Below are 17,634 nucleotides of genomic sequence, written 5' to 3' on the forward strand. Positions count from 1 at the left end.
AATAAGGCCTTACAGTCCGGTGGTGTGTCCAAGAAAAGGGACGTAGATGGTGGCACAGAGAACCAAATCTCCCATCAAATACCAAACCTATCTAATGCCTCCACTCACATATCAGCCTACTCCAAACTACCAAGCACCCTCACCCTCTTACCAAACTCCACCACCCACTTATCAATCATCTCCACCAACCATATATCAGCCTACTTCACCCAGATATTCCCAACCCGCACATGTTTACCAAGCCTACAATGCTCAACCATCCCACTATCAGTCACCTCTTACACGCCAAAACTTCCCTAGACCCCGACCAAATTTTGACCGCTAACCTCCTAAATAGTGTATAGCCATTGTCGAACCCACTGATCAGTTATACGAGAGACTCAAAGCTACTAGTTATGTTACCTTTATCCCTACTATAACTCCTGAGAACCCTTCTCAGTGGGTTAATCCAAACAAATCCAGTACATTCCATTCCGGCATGAAAAGACACACCATCGACGAATGTCGTTCTCTAAAAGACAAGATCCAGGCTCTGATTGACAACAAAATTATTATGGCAAAGGAACCCGCTTGGAATGTCTGCAACAACCCTCTGCTAGACCATAAGGGTGGAGGAATTCACATGATTGAAATAGAGGATGATTGGGATCCCGAGGGGTCTGTCAGGTTGATCGCAGAATGTGATGACCCAAAGAAGCCAATAATTACTCTTAATCCGATCGTGGTCCAGATTCAACCCTCGGAGAACACCGAGGAAAATATGTCCGTGCCACTTGAGTTTGAAATAACGCCATCTGCAAAGACACCAGCGCCAATTGAGGTCGAATTCGTGTCTCCAGCAAATACACCGTTGCTATTCGTAGTTGCAGTTTTTCCACCCAAGGCCCATGCTCCATTCGGAGTAAAGATAGCCACACCGATCCCAGTGGAAATGTTGACCATTACACCATTCCACACAAAGGCTATACCATGGGACTATATAGCTAAGGTAAGGAGGAAAGCAAGGTTAGGTTCGAGGAAACTGTTGCCGCACAGGGTATGACAAGAACTGGTAGGATCTATACCCCAGAACACCTAGCTAAGTCAAGAAAGCATGCCTCCAATCAATCGCCCATCATTGAGACAGGTCCAGACGATCTTTGGAGAAAGATATAGGCCAAGGAATACTCGGTCATCGACTAGTTGAACAAAACACCGGTGCAGATCTCCATACTTGCTTTGCTACAAAACATTGAGGCACACAAGAATGCTCTGTTGAAGGTGCTGAGTGAAGCATACGTGCCAAGCAACATCACTGGAGGGGAAATGGCCAACATGGTCGGACAGGTATTGGAAAGTCACAAAATTACTTTTCATGAAGATGAGCTACCGCCTGAAGGGTTGGGACACAACAAAGCACTGCACATCACTGTGCAATGCAGAGACTACTTCATCACCAGGATCTTGATCGACTGGGGTTCCAGTCTCAACATTTGTCCAGTGGTAACACTCAAGAAGTTGGGTAAGCGACTGCATAAGATAAAGGATTAAGCCATCAACGTGAAAGCTTTTGACGATTCCCAAAGGTCCACCATTGGGGAGATTAGTCTGTGTTTGCAAATGGGTCCAACTTGGTTTGATGTTGATTTCCAGGTGATAGACGTGCTGCCATCTTACAATCTACTATTGGTATGGCCATCGATTCACGCTGTCGGAACTGTAGCATCAGCACTGTATCAGGCAGTAAAGTTTGAATGGAATCGCCAGGAAGTGATCATTCACGATGATGGTAGCAATCCTATATACAGTCGCCAGACCATTCCATCAATTGAGGGGAGAAAGAAGTTGGGAGGAGAGACTTACCATCACATCGAACGGGTAAATGCTGTTGACAAAGACAAATGGTGGGATAACAAGATCGAGAGTATACTGAATTGGAGTGGGTACAAACCTGATAAAGGGCTTGGCAAGAACCTCCAAGGAATCGCTAAGCCCATAAAGCTCAAGAATCATGGCACTACTTTCGGTCTGGGATATGAGTACACCTGGGAGGAATTCAACAACTGGTCGCCACCATGGCGCGGTCCTTACTATCCGTTGTAGCCGCCAATACCATATTTGGAGCAGACTTTCCAACCGGCCGATGTTATCTATGGGTCAAAAGAAGAGGAAGCATTGGCAGCTGTGAAAAACTTGTTCGTAGAGGACAATGACATGGATTGTTGTGTTGTTCTCAAGGAGGAGGGGGAGGAAGGCCCTTCCGTACAGGCTATATGCAGAGGAGCATGCCTCAATAACTGGACCATCAAAACAACCAGGGCCCAACGAGCCTCGGGCATTACTATACTTATCTTGATGAACCGATGACTGTGACATGCAACGAGACAACGCAACAAACAGACATAGATTCAGAGTAAGATGACATGCTAGAAGAGATTGTTAAAGAAGTAGAGAATTTTGAGAACAGACCTATGTCCAACCCGAACGAAATTGAAGTTGTTAACCTGGAAGATGCAGAAAACGTCAAAGAAACACGAATCAACGTCCACTTATCACCATTAGAAAAGAAGGAATACACGGAATTTCTAAGGGAATATGAGGACATATTTGCCTGGTCGTATGATGACATGACTTGTCTAAGTACGTCTATTGTGGCTCACAAACTGCCAACTGATCCGACATGTCCGCCGATAAAGCAAAAGCTCAGGAAATTCAAGCCTAATATGAGTCTGAAAATCAAGGAAGAGGTCACTAAGAAGGTCAAAGCTAAGGTTCTTAGGGTAGTAAAAATACTCGACATGGTTAGCTAACATCGTGCCAGTACCAAAGAAGAATGGGAAGGTCAGAGTCTGTGTCGACTATCGGGATCTCAATCGGGCTAGTCCGAAAGACAACTTCCCCTTGTCAAACTTACACATCCTAATTGACAATTGCGCCAAACATAAGTTGTAATCATTTGTAGATTATTTTGTTGGGTATCATTAGATCTTGATGGATGAAGAAGATGCTGAGAAAACGACTCTCATTACGCCGTGGGAATGTACTGTTATAAGATGATGCCGTTTGGGTTAAAGAATGTAGGGGCCACCTACATGAGGGCCATAACTACCATTTTCCATGATATGATACACAAGGAGATAGAGGTGTACATAGATGATGTTATTATCAAGTCCAAGAAAGCCACTGATCATATGGAAGATTTGAGGAAGCTTTTCAATAGTTTGCGAAGGTACAACCTGAAACTGAATCCCACAAAATGTGCATTTGGGTTTCCTGCCGGAAAGCTACTTGGGTTTATTGTGAGTCGCCGAGGAATAGAACTAGATCCATCAAAGGTCAAAGCTATTCAAGAATTGCCACCACCAATAAACAAGAAGGACGTGATGAGTTTCTTAGGGACACTTAATTACATTAGCCGATTCATAGAATAGTCTACAGTTATCTGTGAGCCAATCTTTAAGATGTTAAAGAAAGACGCCACTACCAAATGGACTGATGACTGCCAAAAAGCTTTTGACAGAATCAAGGAATACCTGTCGACACCACCAGTTTTTGTCCCGCCCGAGCCGGGTAGACCTTTATTACTCTACCTTGCAGTATTGGATAGAGCTTTCGGTTGCGTTCTGGGGCAGCATGATGAGATGGGGAGGAAGGAGCAGACCATCTATTATCTCAGTAAGAAGTTCACCCGTATGAGGCTCAGTATTCTCTATTAGAACACACCTGCTATGCTTTGACTTGGGTAGCTCAGAAGCAGAGGCACTACTTCTGTGCTTACACTACATATCTCATATCAAGGATGGATCCTTTGAAGTACATCTTTCAGAAGCCCATGCCCAATGGCAAGCTAGCCAAGTGGCAAATCCTATTATGTGAATTTTACATTGTCTATTGTGAGCACGTGATTTTTCCCTATATATGAATAATTCCCAAAACTCCAACAAAATAATTTTTCTTTATTTTTACAATTCTTGTGAATTTTGGTGTCATTTTGTTTTAATTATCGGCATCTTATTTGTGCATGTTAATTCATATAAAACACAAGGAGTATGCATTTGCATTTAGGTTTGAATTTTTATATTTAGTATCAATTAAGGGATAATTTGTTTAGAACAAAGCATGAAAATCACAAAAATAGTTCACTTTTGCATTTTAATGATTTTTATTGTGAATTTGTCATGAAATAGTTTTTGAACAATTTTAAGAATTAATTAGTCTTTGTTTTGAAAAATCAGGATTTCATGTTAGTTATACATCTTTATAAAAATTATAAAAAAAATTATAAAAATTGTAAAAGTAAGAAAAGAAAATAAAAAGAAAATAAGAGTAGAAAAAGTGGTCTTATTTAAGACCCAAAATTTGGGCCAGTGCATTGAAATTTCTCAGGCCCAAACGCCTTAAATTTGTCCAACCCAAATCCATGCCCGGTCTGCCCCCACCATCTAAACGAAACGGTGTCGTTTCGGGGTCCCTGAATCAGGACTGCTGGATCTCATCAATCCAACGGTCCGGAACTAACGAGGTTCTTAATATAAAAGGGTCCGAACCTTCCCCCTACCTCCATTTGCATCGTCTTCCTTACCCCACCCTTCCCCTCAACAAACCCTAGCCCGCGTCGCCATCAAACACCTCGTCGGCGGTGAACACAAACTACGTCGTTCACTCCGAGGTTAACACCACAGATCCCCCTCACTCTCCTCTTTCCATTGCACCACTAGTTCACCTTGAACAAGGCCGGAACTCGTCGAATCTTAGTTTGAAGTTTTCCGGCCAAGTGACAAGTTCATCCAAATCAGTCCAAAATCACACCCCACAACCCCCGGCCCTTCCTCAACACTAATATATGGCTATTTTCTTTCAAATCACCGTGAAACGACCCCAATCTTAGATCTAAGAATTTCTGGCCAAACCCTAAAACCAAATCCTTTTGATTTCGAACCGTAGTATCCTTAACCATGTGTTCTCTTATAAGAACACATGATTAGGGATGTTACGCGTCAAAAATCTGAAAGGATTCAGATGTTTCTGACTGGCCGGAGTCCCTTATGCCTTTGTGAGTTTTTTTTACTGCTTCTTTTTACTCGCATGTTTGAGGTGTTATTTACAGTTGTTGTTTCGTTAATTGTTCTGTTAATTTTATGGTTTAATTGTATTAGTTTAAGTTCTGTCAATTACTGTTGATTCTAAGTTTGATATTTGGTTGAATGATTGTAAGTTCATGGTTTAAGAATTAGTTTAAAGTTCACTTAATATTAATCATGGTAGCTTAAGCTCAGTTTAATTTCGTTTAGCTTGTTTAAGTTGGTATAATTGAACAGAATTGGTTTTGGTCAGTCTGATTAGTTATTTTCTGAATGCTGATTAATTAATTTCAGTTAGTTTTAGATTGGGTTAGGGTATTGGGTATAGCTGTTAAGGATGAGGTTAGGTTCAGTAATTTTAAGAGGCTTTCAGGGGTAATCTGGGTATGGAAAAGGGTAGTTCTGATGAGAATAGTAATATCAAGATATAGGGAAGGGCAATATAGGTATTGTATGGGTAGAGGAATACCTTAGGGCCTTCTAGAATGGGGTACAAGTGTAGATTTTAATAATTGTAAGGCATTTACTTGTTTAGCAAGTTAAGAATAGAGGGACCAAACTGAAAATAGGGAAGGACTGATTGGAAAATCAGAACCTGATCTATTCTCTTTGGGGTTGCCTATAAAAGGGCATGAAATGCCTTGGGAAAGGGGGTTCCTCTCTCTTCTTCTGCCTTGAGCCCTAAGTTTCAATTTGAGCTTTCATTATTGCTTTTGATTTCAGTCAGCATTTTTCCAAACTATTCAAAAAACAAAAACATCAAAAAATGGAGAAATCCGAAACAAATTCACAGTTTCATTACTAGTTTTTGGACTTCAGCTGGGTTTCGGGGTTTAGCAGTATCGCAGGTGTGTTTGGTTTCAGCTGTGAGGGTCAGGAGTATATTTGGAGTATGTGTTGAATTGATCTGTGGGGCTGCATGTATTTCTGATTTTCAAAAGTGTTTTCTGGCCTGTCTTGTGGTATATATTGCTGGGTTTACTGCTGTTGTTGTTGCAAGTAGCTGACTCCTCTCCTTCTCTCTATTTACATTTCAATTTCCAGGTATTTTTTCTGCAGCTCTCAAGTCTATGGAGTTGGAGTAAATATGTTGTCTGAATTTGATCTTTGAATTCTTCATGTTTTGTCTAAACTTAATGTATAAACAATTAGCTTACTCATGTCATTTGGATACTATATTAATCCTGGTTTGTGTAAATGGGACTGATAAACTGTCAAGCATGAGTATGTTCCTTTCGATTAGTAAGTGGGCATTTAGGTGTTTAGATTCATGTATGTAATCAAGGTTGTGGACTGTGTAGACTGTGCATTTCATGCTTATGCAATTGTAGTTTACAATTTAAGTTCCATAGGCTGCTGAAGTTAAATCTGCAAAGTTGTAATTGATTTAGAGTTCAACACACATGGTTGCTTTTAATTTTGGTCTAATATGAATTGTACACAGCTTCATACTGGGCCAATTTTGGGCCTGGCGAATTTACAGTCGGCCCAGACTGTGGTTAGGCGAGAAATCGAATTGGGGCCTAGGTTCATCAAGGTTTAATAATTTAATTAAATAGGAAGGAGCCCCAAGGGCTCGATCTCTGGGCTGTGCATTAGCCCGTCAATAAGTAAAAAGTTTGGCCTCCGTTAGGCCTGGTTCTTAGAGCTTTAAGAGCCCACACCTGCAGCATATGTAATGACAATGTTTTGGACCGTATGGGCTCAAAGCCCATTTCCTCAGTACTTCTGCATAAAAGTTCAAAATTCAAGTTTAACAATTGTTGGCCTTAACCAATTAGGATCCTTAAGTAATTAATAGCATAATTATCTCGCTGTTTAGATTTGGGAAGGTTGTTTAGAGAATTTCACGGCCTTCCCCAAAGTAATATTACGTTAGAATCTTTAGACGCGATTTAATTAAATCACTTTCTTAAGCTCGGGTGCGCATTGATGCGGCCCAAATCTAGATCTCGACAAAGTCAAAATGTGTTGACAATCACAGGTGCATTGATTGTGACGTGGTTCGGAACGCGTTTTCACGACGTCATAATTCTTATAAAATAAGTAATGATAGAAAAAAGGTTTACAAATTGAGACGGGCCTTACTGCACAAAAATAAATAAATGTGGGCTCCCTTAGTAAATAATTATCGAAATAAATTAGAATTTGGGATGGTCGTTTAAAGAACTTCATGGCTTTTCCCCAAAATAACACTACGTTAGCATCTTTAGGCACGATTTAATTAAATAACCTTCTTAAATTTGGGTGCGCATTGATGCGACTCAAATCCAAATCTCGACTAAGTCAAAATGTGTTGATAACCACGGGTGCATTGATTGCGACGTGGTTCGAAACGCGTTTTCATGGCGCCGCAATTCTTTAAAAAATAACTATAATAAAAGCAGTGTAAAATTAATAAAAGGCACATAAGCTAGCATATATTAAAATCAGATAAAATCAAATACAACAGTTAAGCGACCGTGCTAGAACCACGGAACCCGGGAATGCCTAACACCTTCTCCCGGGTTAACAGAATTCCTTACCCGAATTTGTGGTTCGCGGACTGTTAACAGAGTCATATTTTTCCTTGGTTCGGGATGCAACCGGTGACTTGGGACACCATTAATCTCCCAAGTGGCGACTCTGAATAATTAATAATCAAATCCCGTTCCGATTGTCCTTTAATTGGAAAAACTCCTTTACGCCCTTTTCGGGGGTGTAGGTAGAAAAATGAGGTGTGACAGCTCTGGCGACTCTGCTGGGGACCAAACCCAGAATCTCTGGTTCAGGGTTCAGAATTAGAGCTTAGATAAATTGTTGTATTTGATTGTATCTGATTTTCCTACATGTTTTGTGCTGAATGTGCTAAATATTACCGCTTTGATATTATCTGAACTGTATATAAATTGTGCCGACACCCTTCTCTCTTCACCTCCGGGGATGTGCTTACTGGTTGAGACTCCCTATTCTGTTAGTGTCATACCTTGAAATAAGAAAGAGGCCGGACAAGTTACGAAGCCGGATGGCCTTTTGGTTCCCGGTAAGTTGCCCCCTCCTCGATCCGAGTTGTCCGCTCGGGTACACAGTCTAGAACACTGACCCAGGTTTTGAACATAGAATAATATGACTTTATGCCGGATCCCTAGTAGGAACGCTTATTTTGCATCACGTTGCATTTTGACTTAGGGGACTCAACACAGGGGTTGGGTCCGTCTAGGACTAGCAACCTGAAATGAAAAGACCATCCTGATGCATTCTCTTGTGCTGTGCATTTATTTGCTCTGAACCTGCATGTTGACCGGTTTCTGAATCTCGGGTGTTGGAAAATTGGAAAAGAAAAGAGAGAATGAAATAAATAGCAGTTGGAGAGTTAATTGATTATTTTAGAAATAAGAAATCAATGACCAATTACGGGCGAAACTCTGCCGAAATTTTCGAAAAAAGGGGAATTATTTATAGAAAAAGAGTCTTTGTTTTGGAAAGCATCAGTTGTTTCATTATTTTGTTGAAAATAATAAAAATGAGAGTCCGTTTTTTAACTGGGAAATAAGTTGTTTTAGTTGTTGAAAAAAAAAGTTTTGTTTTTAATAGTTGTTATTCGCTTATGCTAAAACAAAGATGGAAAAGCGTCATGTTTAAAATAGTTCGGTTAATTTGCCCGAACTACGCCTGGTTTGATTCTCACAGGGCGTGAGATACGTAGGCAACCCTCGTCGGGTCCAACTTTCCCTTTTTTGCAAAAAATAACCAGAACGTATCAAAATTTTAAGTTTGTCATGAATAAACCAGATAATGCCGTTTTTGTCAAAATTAGCAAAATGTTCCCAAACGGGGCGTCTTAAGGCTGATTCTGTGTAAATAGCCACCTTTGATCCTGTGTTTTCGTTTTTTTTATATTTTATCTCGAAATGAAAAACCTAAGTAGAGTCGTCTTGTCATAAATAGCCTTAAAATCTTTTCCCAGAGCACTGAAAGACCATATTTGAAAGTCAAGTTCCTCGCTTGACATTAAATAGGTAATTTTGAGTCGCAAATACAGACAGTTTATTTTTTGTGTCAAACAAAAGTTTTCTTTTGCTTAAAACACTTTAATAAATGTGCAGGATGAGCACAATGGTGAATGAGCCCTTTTCAATAATGACCAAAATCCCTTTTGAGCTGCAATTATGGTGGAATGACTTAGGCAAAGAGGGGCAAGACGAAGTCAGAAAATATTTGAAAGACCTTCCGGATTTATTAAACATTCAACCTCGGGGGGATATCATCAGGGCATTGGTCGCCCATTGGGATTCGGCACATAATGTATTTCATTTTTCAGACTTTGAACTCACCCCAACATTGGAAGAAATAGCGGGGTACATTGGAAGTGATCAAGCTCCATTGAGATTCAAATACTTGATTGCTCCTAGGGTCATTACCATACACCGATTCTTGGATTCCTTGAAAATGCCCCGAACAGTTCACCATCCAGATTTTGCAAAGGGTTTCTGCAGTTTCTGCTTCATGTATGATAGATATGGCCATGTGGGCGGGTTCAATAATCCAGATTTTAAGCTTTGCAGCAGAAATAGCCGACAAAAATGGGAGGAACACAGACGAGTGACATTTATGATAGCTTTTTTGGGCCTCGTAATATTCCCAAGGAAAGATGGTAATATTGATTTGAAAGTAGCGGGCATCGTCAGTACTTTACAAACCATAGGGAAAAGCACTTTAGCACCTATGATTGTGGCTGATATCTTCAGAGCTCTCACAGCGTGCAAAGCTGGGGGCAAATTTTTTGAGGGATGTAACTTGTTGTTACAAATGTGGATGACTGAGCATTTGTGCCCTCGCTCTCAGTTATTGAGTTATGGTTCGGTTGAGAAAACTTGTATATGTAAATTTTACACAAGAATCAAAGGGGCTAGTCTACCGGAAGGAGTCGCGGCCTGGGCATTACTATTTCAGAACCTCAACGCCGGCCAGATACAGTGGGTACTTGGATGGTTCCCTGTCAAAGAGGTTATATATATGCCGGCAGCCCGCCCGCATTTTCTGTTGATGGGACTCAAAATCATCCAGCCCTATGCGCCATATCGGGTTCTGAGGCAACTCGGTAGATATCAAGTAGTACCGAGAGATGAAGATTTGAGTACCCAAGTGGTCGAAATCAGTCCTGACGGTCGATTCCCCAAGGAAGAAGTTCGCCAAATTTGGAGCGAGTGTCAACATTTGATGGCAAACACTTGCTTGTCAGATAGGGTCAAAGGGGAAGTTGCCTCAGGGTATCACGAGTGGTTCAAAGACGAAGTGGCATGTGGGAGACTGGCTAAAAGACCTTACCTCGAAGATTTCGCCAAGTCGTCCCAAGAGCAGTGGGACTGGTTAGCAAAGGAAGAAAGCTATCGAGTCGATATTGGTAAACTAAAGCAGCAAGTTGAGAGTCTGAAATTCGAGAACAGTGTACAAGTTGCCGCGGATCAAGGAGAAAAGAATAGACTGGCTCGATAAAATGAAGCACTTAGGGCCCAAATCCGACAGTTGAAGATAACCATCGATAAGCAACCGAGGAGCCGATCCGATGAACAATTGGTAAAAAGATTGGAAAGCGAAGTCAGAGAATGGCGGGATGAGTTAGAAAAATCTGAGAATGTCATGGCAGAACTTAAAGCACAGTGGGCGACAAGAACCGAAGAGCGTCGCCAATACTTGAATCAGTTGAAAAGGGACCATGAGAAAATTGTTGCCAATTTAAAGAGAAAAGTGGTTGCCCTTGAGGGTAAAGCGGTTAGGCAGGCTAGAGATTTTGAAACTGAAAGTGGACATTGTTACGACTTGTTGGCCCAAATGAAGGCAGAAGTGCAGCAGCTACAAGACCAGCACCTGCAAGACTCCCAAGCTTTAAAGACGTGCAGCGATCAGATAAGATGCTTGCTCATAGAAAAGAAGCAAACAAAAGACAGGATTAGAGTTATTGCTCATGCTATTGTCAGGAGATGTCGGGTTTGTGAAGACATGACCCGTACTACTTTTATCTCAGCAGTGATGATCTATGTGAAGCGAACCATGAATGAGTTAGAGAAGCTTGAAAGGGATTTTGATCCTAGACCCGCGGCGAGGCCGAACGACGCCCCGGTGACACCTAAGTTTGAAGCAATAGAATATGCATAGTCCGTGTCTGTAAGTTTCTACCATTTCAAGTCAGTCTTTTGTACGTCCGTTATCTTTCTGGATTGAGTATGTTTGCAGGCTTAGAGTTTTTTGGTTTGCTTCCGGGTTGCGTTTGTTAGTTTCTTTCCAAAACAAAAGATGTCAAGTTTGTAAGAGTTTGTTTTATTAATGAAAGTTGAGCATTTTATTTCCACCCTTATTTTTGCATTTATCTTCACGAACTACGCTTGGTCTGATTCGTGCGGGGTCACGATACGTAGGCAATCTCCATAGGATTCGACCATAATTGTAAAGAAAACAGAAAGAAGAAAAGGAAAATAGAAGGAAAATCGAGAAAGAGAGAAAGAAAGAAAAGAGCGGAAAAACAGAGAAAGAAAGAGCACAAGAGAGGGATAAGGTGAAAGAATGGTAAAAAGAAACAAGGAACGAAATGCCGGGATGACGCATGCAATCGAGCAAACACATAATAGAAATGAATAACTGTATAAGTGCATTCATGCCGACGTGCGGTTGTTAAATCTGTTAAGACCTAATCGCTAACAAAGTGGTTCTCTAAATGTGTGAGTCCAGGCAGGTGGTTAGTTGATTAGCAATTCTGGCAACTCACCCGTATAACACCCGGTCGAAAGATCAAGTAAAAATGACAGGGCAGGATTCGGAAATCAGCATCGTAGACCCTTCGAATGAGGTTGAGGTAACCGATGTGGGTGCTATGAAAGAAGAGACGAGGAAATTAAAAGCACAAATAGCTGAAATGCATCGGGCATGGTCGCAGGGACATTCGGCACCACTATATCCTGCTAACCCATCTTACATCCCACCCCTGGCTCAAGCTCAGGAGCCTACCACTCCCCACGCGTCTTCAGCTTCCCCTTATCAGGCCCAGGGTTATGGTACCACGTCATACGCTTCCCCAGCTCCACCCTCTAAACAGAACCCTCCACCACCCATGGTTCCCGTCTTTGTGGCACCTCCCCCAGCTCCACTACATAGATCATCCAGTGAGCCGCTATTCCAAGATCACGACACCCAATATTACCCTCCTGAACCCACTTTCAAAGCGCCTGAGACATATACCTATTATCCTTATTTTGAAATCCCGGGAGAAGTTGAGAAACCGGTTAAGAATGCAGAACAAGAGGAAGTGATTCGTAAAGTCAAAAGCCTGGAGCAATCCTTCAGGAACATGCATGGTTTAGGTAACCAAGTTAGCGTCGCATACAAAAATTTGTGCCCTTTTCCTGACGTCCAGTTGCCTGCGGGGTTTAAAATGCCAAAGTTTGACTTATATGAGGGGCACGGTGACCCAGTAGCCCATCTGCGTGGTTTCTGTAGCAAAATGAGAGGTGCTGGGGGAAAGGATGAATTGTTGATAGCATATTTCGGTCAAAGCCTGAGCGGGTCAGCGCTAGAATGGTACACGAGGCAAGACCCCGGCCGATGGTATACATGGGATGATTTGGCACAAGCATTCATTGGCCATTTTCAATATAACCTTGAGATAGTCCCCGATCGTCTGTCATTGTTGAAACTGGAAAAGAAACCTGGGGAAAGTTTTAGAGAGTTTGGTTTCCGATGGAGGGAACAAGATGCAAGGGTTGATCCTCCCATGAGGGAGAGTGAGATGGTAGATTACTTCTTGCAAACATTGGAACCTACCTATTTTGGTCATCTAGTGACATCTGTCGGAAAATAGTTTAATGAAGTGGTAAAGATGGGAGCCATGATTGAAGAAGGATTGAAATCTACCAAGATATTGAGTTACTCGGCGTTGAAAGCAACCACCCAGGCCATCCAAAGCGGTACTGGTGGTGTGCTTGGGAAGAAGAAGAAAGAAGAAGTTGATGCAGTTGAAGCTAGTGTTTGGTCCAGGCCCAATAACCCTCCACTCTACTACAACCAACCCAGACCTCACCACCCAAACTACCAATATACCCCATATGGCCCACCGCAACACTATTATCCACCACTAGAACCACACTTTTCTATCCACCACGCCCAGACCTACACTCAACCCCCAGTGCACTTGCAATGGCGTACACCAAGTCCCCAAAATACACAGCCACACCCACAAAACACTTATCCACCTCCTAGGGCTAACAGACCAGGAACCAACTTCCGCCCGAACCAATCTTTTAGAGGTGAGAAGGCCCCGAACAGAAAAACATTTACTTCGCTGGGAGAATCTTACACTGCTCTCTTCCACAGATTGAAACAGTTGGGAATGCTGACCCCAGTTGAATCCAAAGCACCAAACCCTTTTCCTAGAAACCTGGACCACTCTGTTAGCTGCGAGTATTGCTCAGGGATGCCGGGGAATGATACTGAAAAATGCTGGAAGTTGAAAAATGCGATACAAGAGCTCATTAATAATTTTCGTATTGAAGTACAGGCTCCAGAAGCCCCGAACATCAATCAAAATCCATTACCAGCGCATTACGAGGCCAACATGATCGAACTGATACATAAAGGGGCAGAGCTTAAGAAACCGTCACAGGTGGTTATGGTGATTCGTTCTACGGAAGCCAAAGAAGAGACATTGAGTGCAAGGCCAGCGGTTCAGTTAAAAGCAATAAAAGACAAGCCAGTGGTGGTAATGGGAAAGGGACCATTTGCGGTTGCAAAAAAGCCGGAACCAGTCAAGTTAATGGTACCAGGGTCATCATCTGCACCCGTGGTGGTGGTGAAAGGAGCTTATGTAGAACCGGTTGTCATAAAACCTGTAGTCCAGTTACCCATGGTTGACAGTAAGGCCGTACCGTGGAGATATGACAAGGTAGTGGTGACATACAAAGGAAAGGAAATTGAGGAAGAGAGTTGTGAAGCACAAGGACTAACCCGGTCGGGACGTTGTTTCGCTCCCGAAGAGTTGAGAAAGGCTAAGGGCGCTAAAGACAATCCAATGCCAATCAAAAAAGCTGTGACGGAAGAAGAGGCAGAAGAGTTTCTGAAGAAGATGAAAGTACAAGATTATTCCATTGTTGAACAACTGAGAAAAACACCGGCTCAAATCTCGTTGTTGTCGTTACTGATTCACTCTGATGAGCATTGCCGAGCTTTGATGAAGATATTGAATGAGGCTCATGTGCCCGACAAAATTTCAGTGAACCATCTAGAGACAATTGCCAACAAGATCTTTGAAGTGAACAGGGTAGCATTTTCTGATGATGAATTGCCTATGGAAGGCACAGAACACAACAAGGCTCTCTATTTGACGGTCAAATGTGAAGGTTCAATGGTTACTCGGGCACTAATCGATAACGGGTCGAGCGCTAATATTTGCACGTTATCCGCATTGAACAAGTTAAAGATCGATGAGGATAGAATCCGCAAAAATAGCATTTGTGTTCGATGGTTCGACAGAGGGGGAACAAACACAGTAGGGGATATTGTACTCGAATTAACTATTGGCCCAGTCGAGTTCACGATGGAATTTCAGGTGTTGGATGTTGTAGTATCCTATAATCTTTTGCTGGGTTGACCATGGATTCATGGGGCCAAAGCCGTGCCCTCCACGCTACACCAAATGGTCAAATTCGAGTGGGACAGACAAGAAATTGTGTTACATGGGGAAAATCCCACATGCGCCATGACTGATGCCATTGTACCCTTTATAGAGACTGAAGATGATAGGGGACCATGGGTTTATCAGGTCTTTGACACGGTTCCGGTGAGCAGGGTGCCCGAGGGTAAAAGCATGCCATGTCCCAGGATGCCAGCTGCGACCGTCATGGTAGTGTTAGAAATGCTGAATAACGGGTTCGTGCCCGGGAAAGGTTTGGGGGTTGAACTTCAGGGCATTACTCAACCTGTGTCTTTGCCCAAAAATCTGGACACCTTCGGGTTAGGGTTCAAACCAACATCGGCAGATATCAGAAGGGCCCGTAAATTGAAGAAGAAAGCTTAGGTGCTTCCTAAAACAATTCCTCGATTGTCCAGGTCCTTCGTCAGGCCGGGTATCAAGAAACAGTCATTGGCAAAGATGTCAGGTTCGTTAATTGGGGCAGAGGGGAATTTGGATAAGGTGTTTGAGAAAGTATTTGCTGAAGTAAACATGGTTGAGGCCGAGGAAGGGTCAAGCAGAGCAGACATACAGTACATCGGACCACATGCTAACATCAACAATTGGGAAGCTACTCCTCTTCCAGTTCGGAGGGAGTCGTGGTAGTGGGTTTTGTTTTCCTTTTTGTCACTTGGATTATTCCAGGGTTTGTAATCCAGTTGCTATGTTCCGTCCGTTTGGATGAGTTAAAACCTTGTTGTCTTTACATTTAATGAAATGCAATTTTCTTCGTCCCTAATTCTCTTTCCATTTTCTTTTCTTTTCTCTCTTTGTACAGTTCTTTTTATGCTGATATCAATGATATGACATGCATGAGGAACCTTCGGCCCAGTTTTAAAAGTCAATCTAGCTCAGAAGTAGTAATACAAGAGATCGAGTGTGATGATGGGGTGGATTGTAATAATGATGAAGCTTATGAGGAAATTAGTAAAGAGTTAAGTCATTTTGAAGAAAAACCCAAACCTAACCTAAATGACACAGAAACAGTTAATCTAGGGGACCAAGACAATGTGCGGGAAACTAAAATAAGTGTTCATCTGGAGCCACAACTCAAGGAGGAGATAATTAAAGTATTGCATGAGTACAAAGATGTTTTCGCATGGTCATATGATGATATGCCAGGTCTAAGCACCGATTTGGTGGTTCATAAATTACCCACTGATCCGGCACTCCTTCCTATCAAGCAGAAGTTGAGAAAGTTCAAAACGGACATAAGTGTAAAGATCAAAGAAGAGATTACCAAGCAGTTTGAGGCGAAAGTCATTCAGGTTACACGGTACCCCACTTGGTTAGCTAATGTCGTGCCTGTGCCAAAGAAAGATGGCAAGACCAGGGTGTGCATCGATTATCTAGACCTTAACAAGGCAAGTCCAAAAGATAATTTCACATTGCCCAACATCCATATACTGATCGACAATTGTGCCAAACATGATATTGGCTCTTTTGTGGATTGTTATGCGGGTTATCATCAGATTCTAATGGACAAGGAGGATGCAAAAAAGACGGCATTCATCACGATGTGGGGAACATATTGTTATCGGGTCATGCCGTTTGGTTTGAAAAATGCTGGGGCAACTTATATGAGGGCCATGACGACCATCTTCCATGATATGATACACAAGGAAATCGAGGTATACGTGGATGATGTGATTGTGAAGTCTAGACAGCAATCCGACCATGTTAGAGATTTGAGAAAGTTCTTTCAAATGCTTCGAAGGTACAATCTTAAGCTCAATCCTGCAAAGTGTGCTTTCGGGGTTCCATCCGGGATGTTGTTGGGGTTTATAGTCAGCCGGTGGGGTATTGAATTAGACCCATCAAAGATCAAAGCTATTCAGGAGTTGCCACCTCCAAGAAACAAAACCGAGGTAATGAGTTTGTTGGGAAGATTGAACTATATCAGCAGGTTCATTGCTTAGCTCACGGCGACATGTGAACCAATTTCAAGTTGTTGAAGAAAGATGTCGCGGTCAATTGGACTGATGAATGTCAAGAGGCTTTTGATAAGATAAAGGGGTATTTGTCAAACCCACCTGTGTTGGTTCCGCCAGAACTAGGGAGGCCTTTGATTTTATATCTGGCAGTTGTGGACAGTTCATTCGGTTGTGTACTGGGGCAGCATGATGTTACGGGCAGAAAGGAGCAAGCTATCTACTATCTCAGCAAGAAGTTCACATCTTACGAGGTTAAGTATACTCATCTGGAAAGGACATGTTGCGCCCTAACTTGGGTGGCACAGAAGTTGAAACATTATTTGTCATCTTACACTACTTACCTTATATCTCGCTTGGACCCGTTGAAGTATATTTTTAAGAAACCCATGCCCACAGGAAGGTTTGCAAAGTGGCAGATCTTGCTTACAGAATTCGACATTATATATGTGACACGGACTGCCATGAAAGCACAGGCATTAGCCGATCATTTCGCTGAGAACCCCGTCGATGAAAATTATGAGCCTTTGAAAACCGATTTCCCTGATGAAGAGGTGATGCACATTGATGAATTGGAACAAGCAGAGAAGTCGGGATGGAAACTTTTCTTTGATGGGGCTGCAAATATGAAAGGCGTGGGAATAGGAGCAGTACTTATTTCGGAAACAGGTCAGCATTACCCTGTTACAGCTCGGCTTCGTTTCTACTGTACAAACAACATGGCAGAATATGAGGCGTGTATATTGGGATTGATATTAGCTATGGATATGGGTGTACGGGAAGTCTTGGTCATGGGTGATTCGGACTTACTGGTACACCAGATTCAAGGGGAATGATAAAACACGGGACTTGAAGCTTATACTGTATCGGCAGTGTCTGCATGAGCTTTGCCAGCGTTTTCAGGCCATAGAATTCAGGCACATTCCAAGGATTCATAATGAGGTTG

This window comes from Nicotiana tabacum, chromosome 8, assembly GCF_000715075.1.
Source record: "Nicotiana tabacum cultivar K326 chromosome 8, ASM71507v2, whole genome shotgun sequence".
Taxonomy (NCBI): Eukaryota; Viridiplantae; Streptophyta; class Magnoliopsida; order Solanales; family Solanaceae; genus Nicotiana; species Nicotiana tabacum.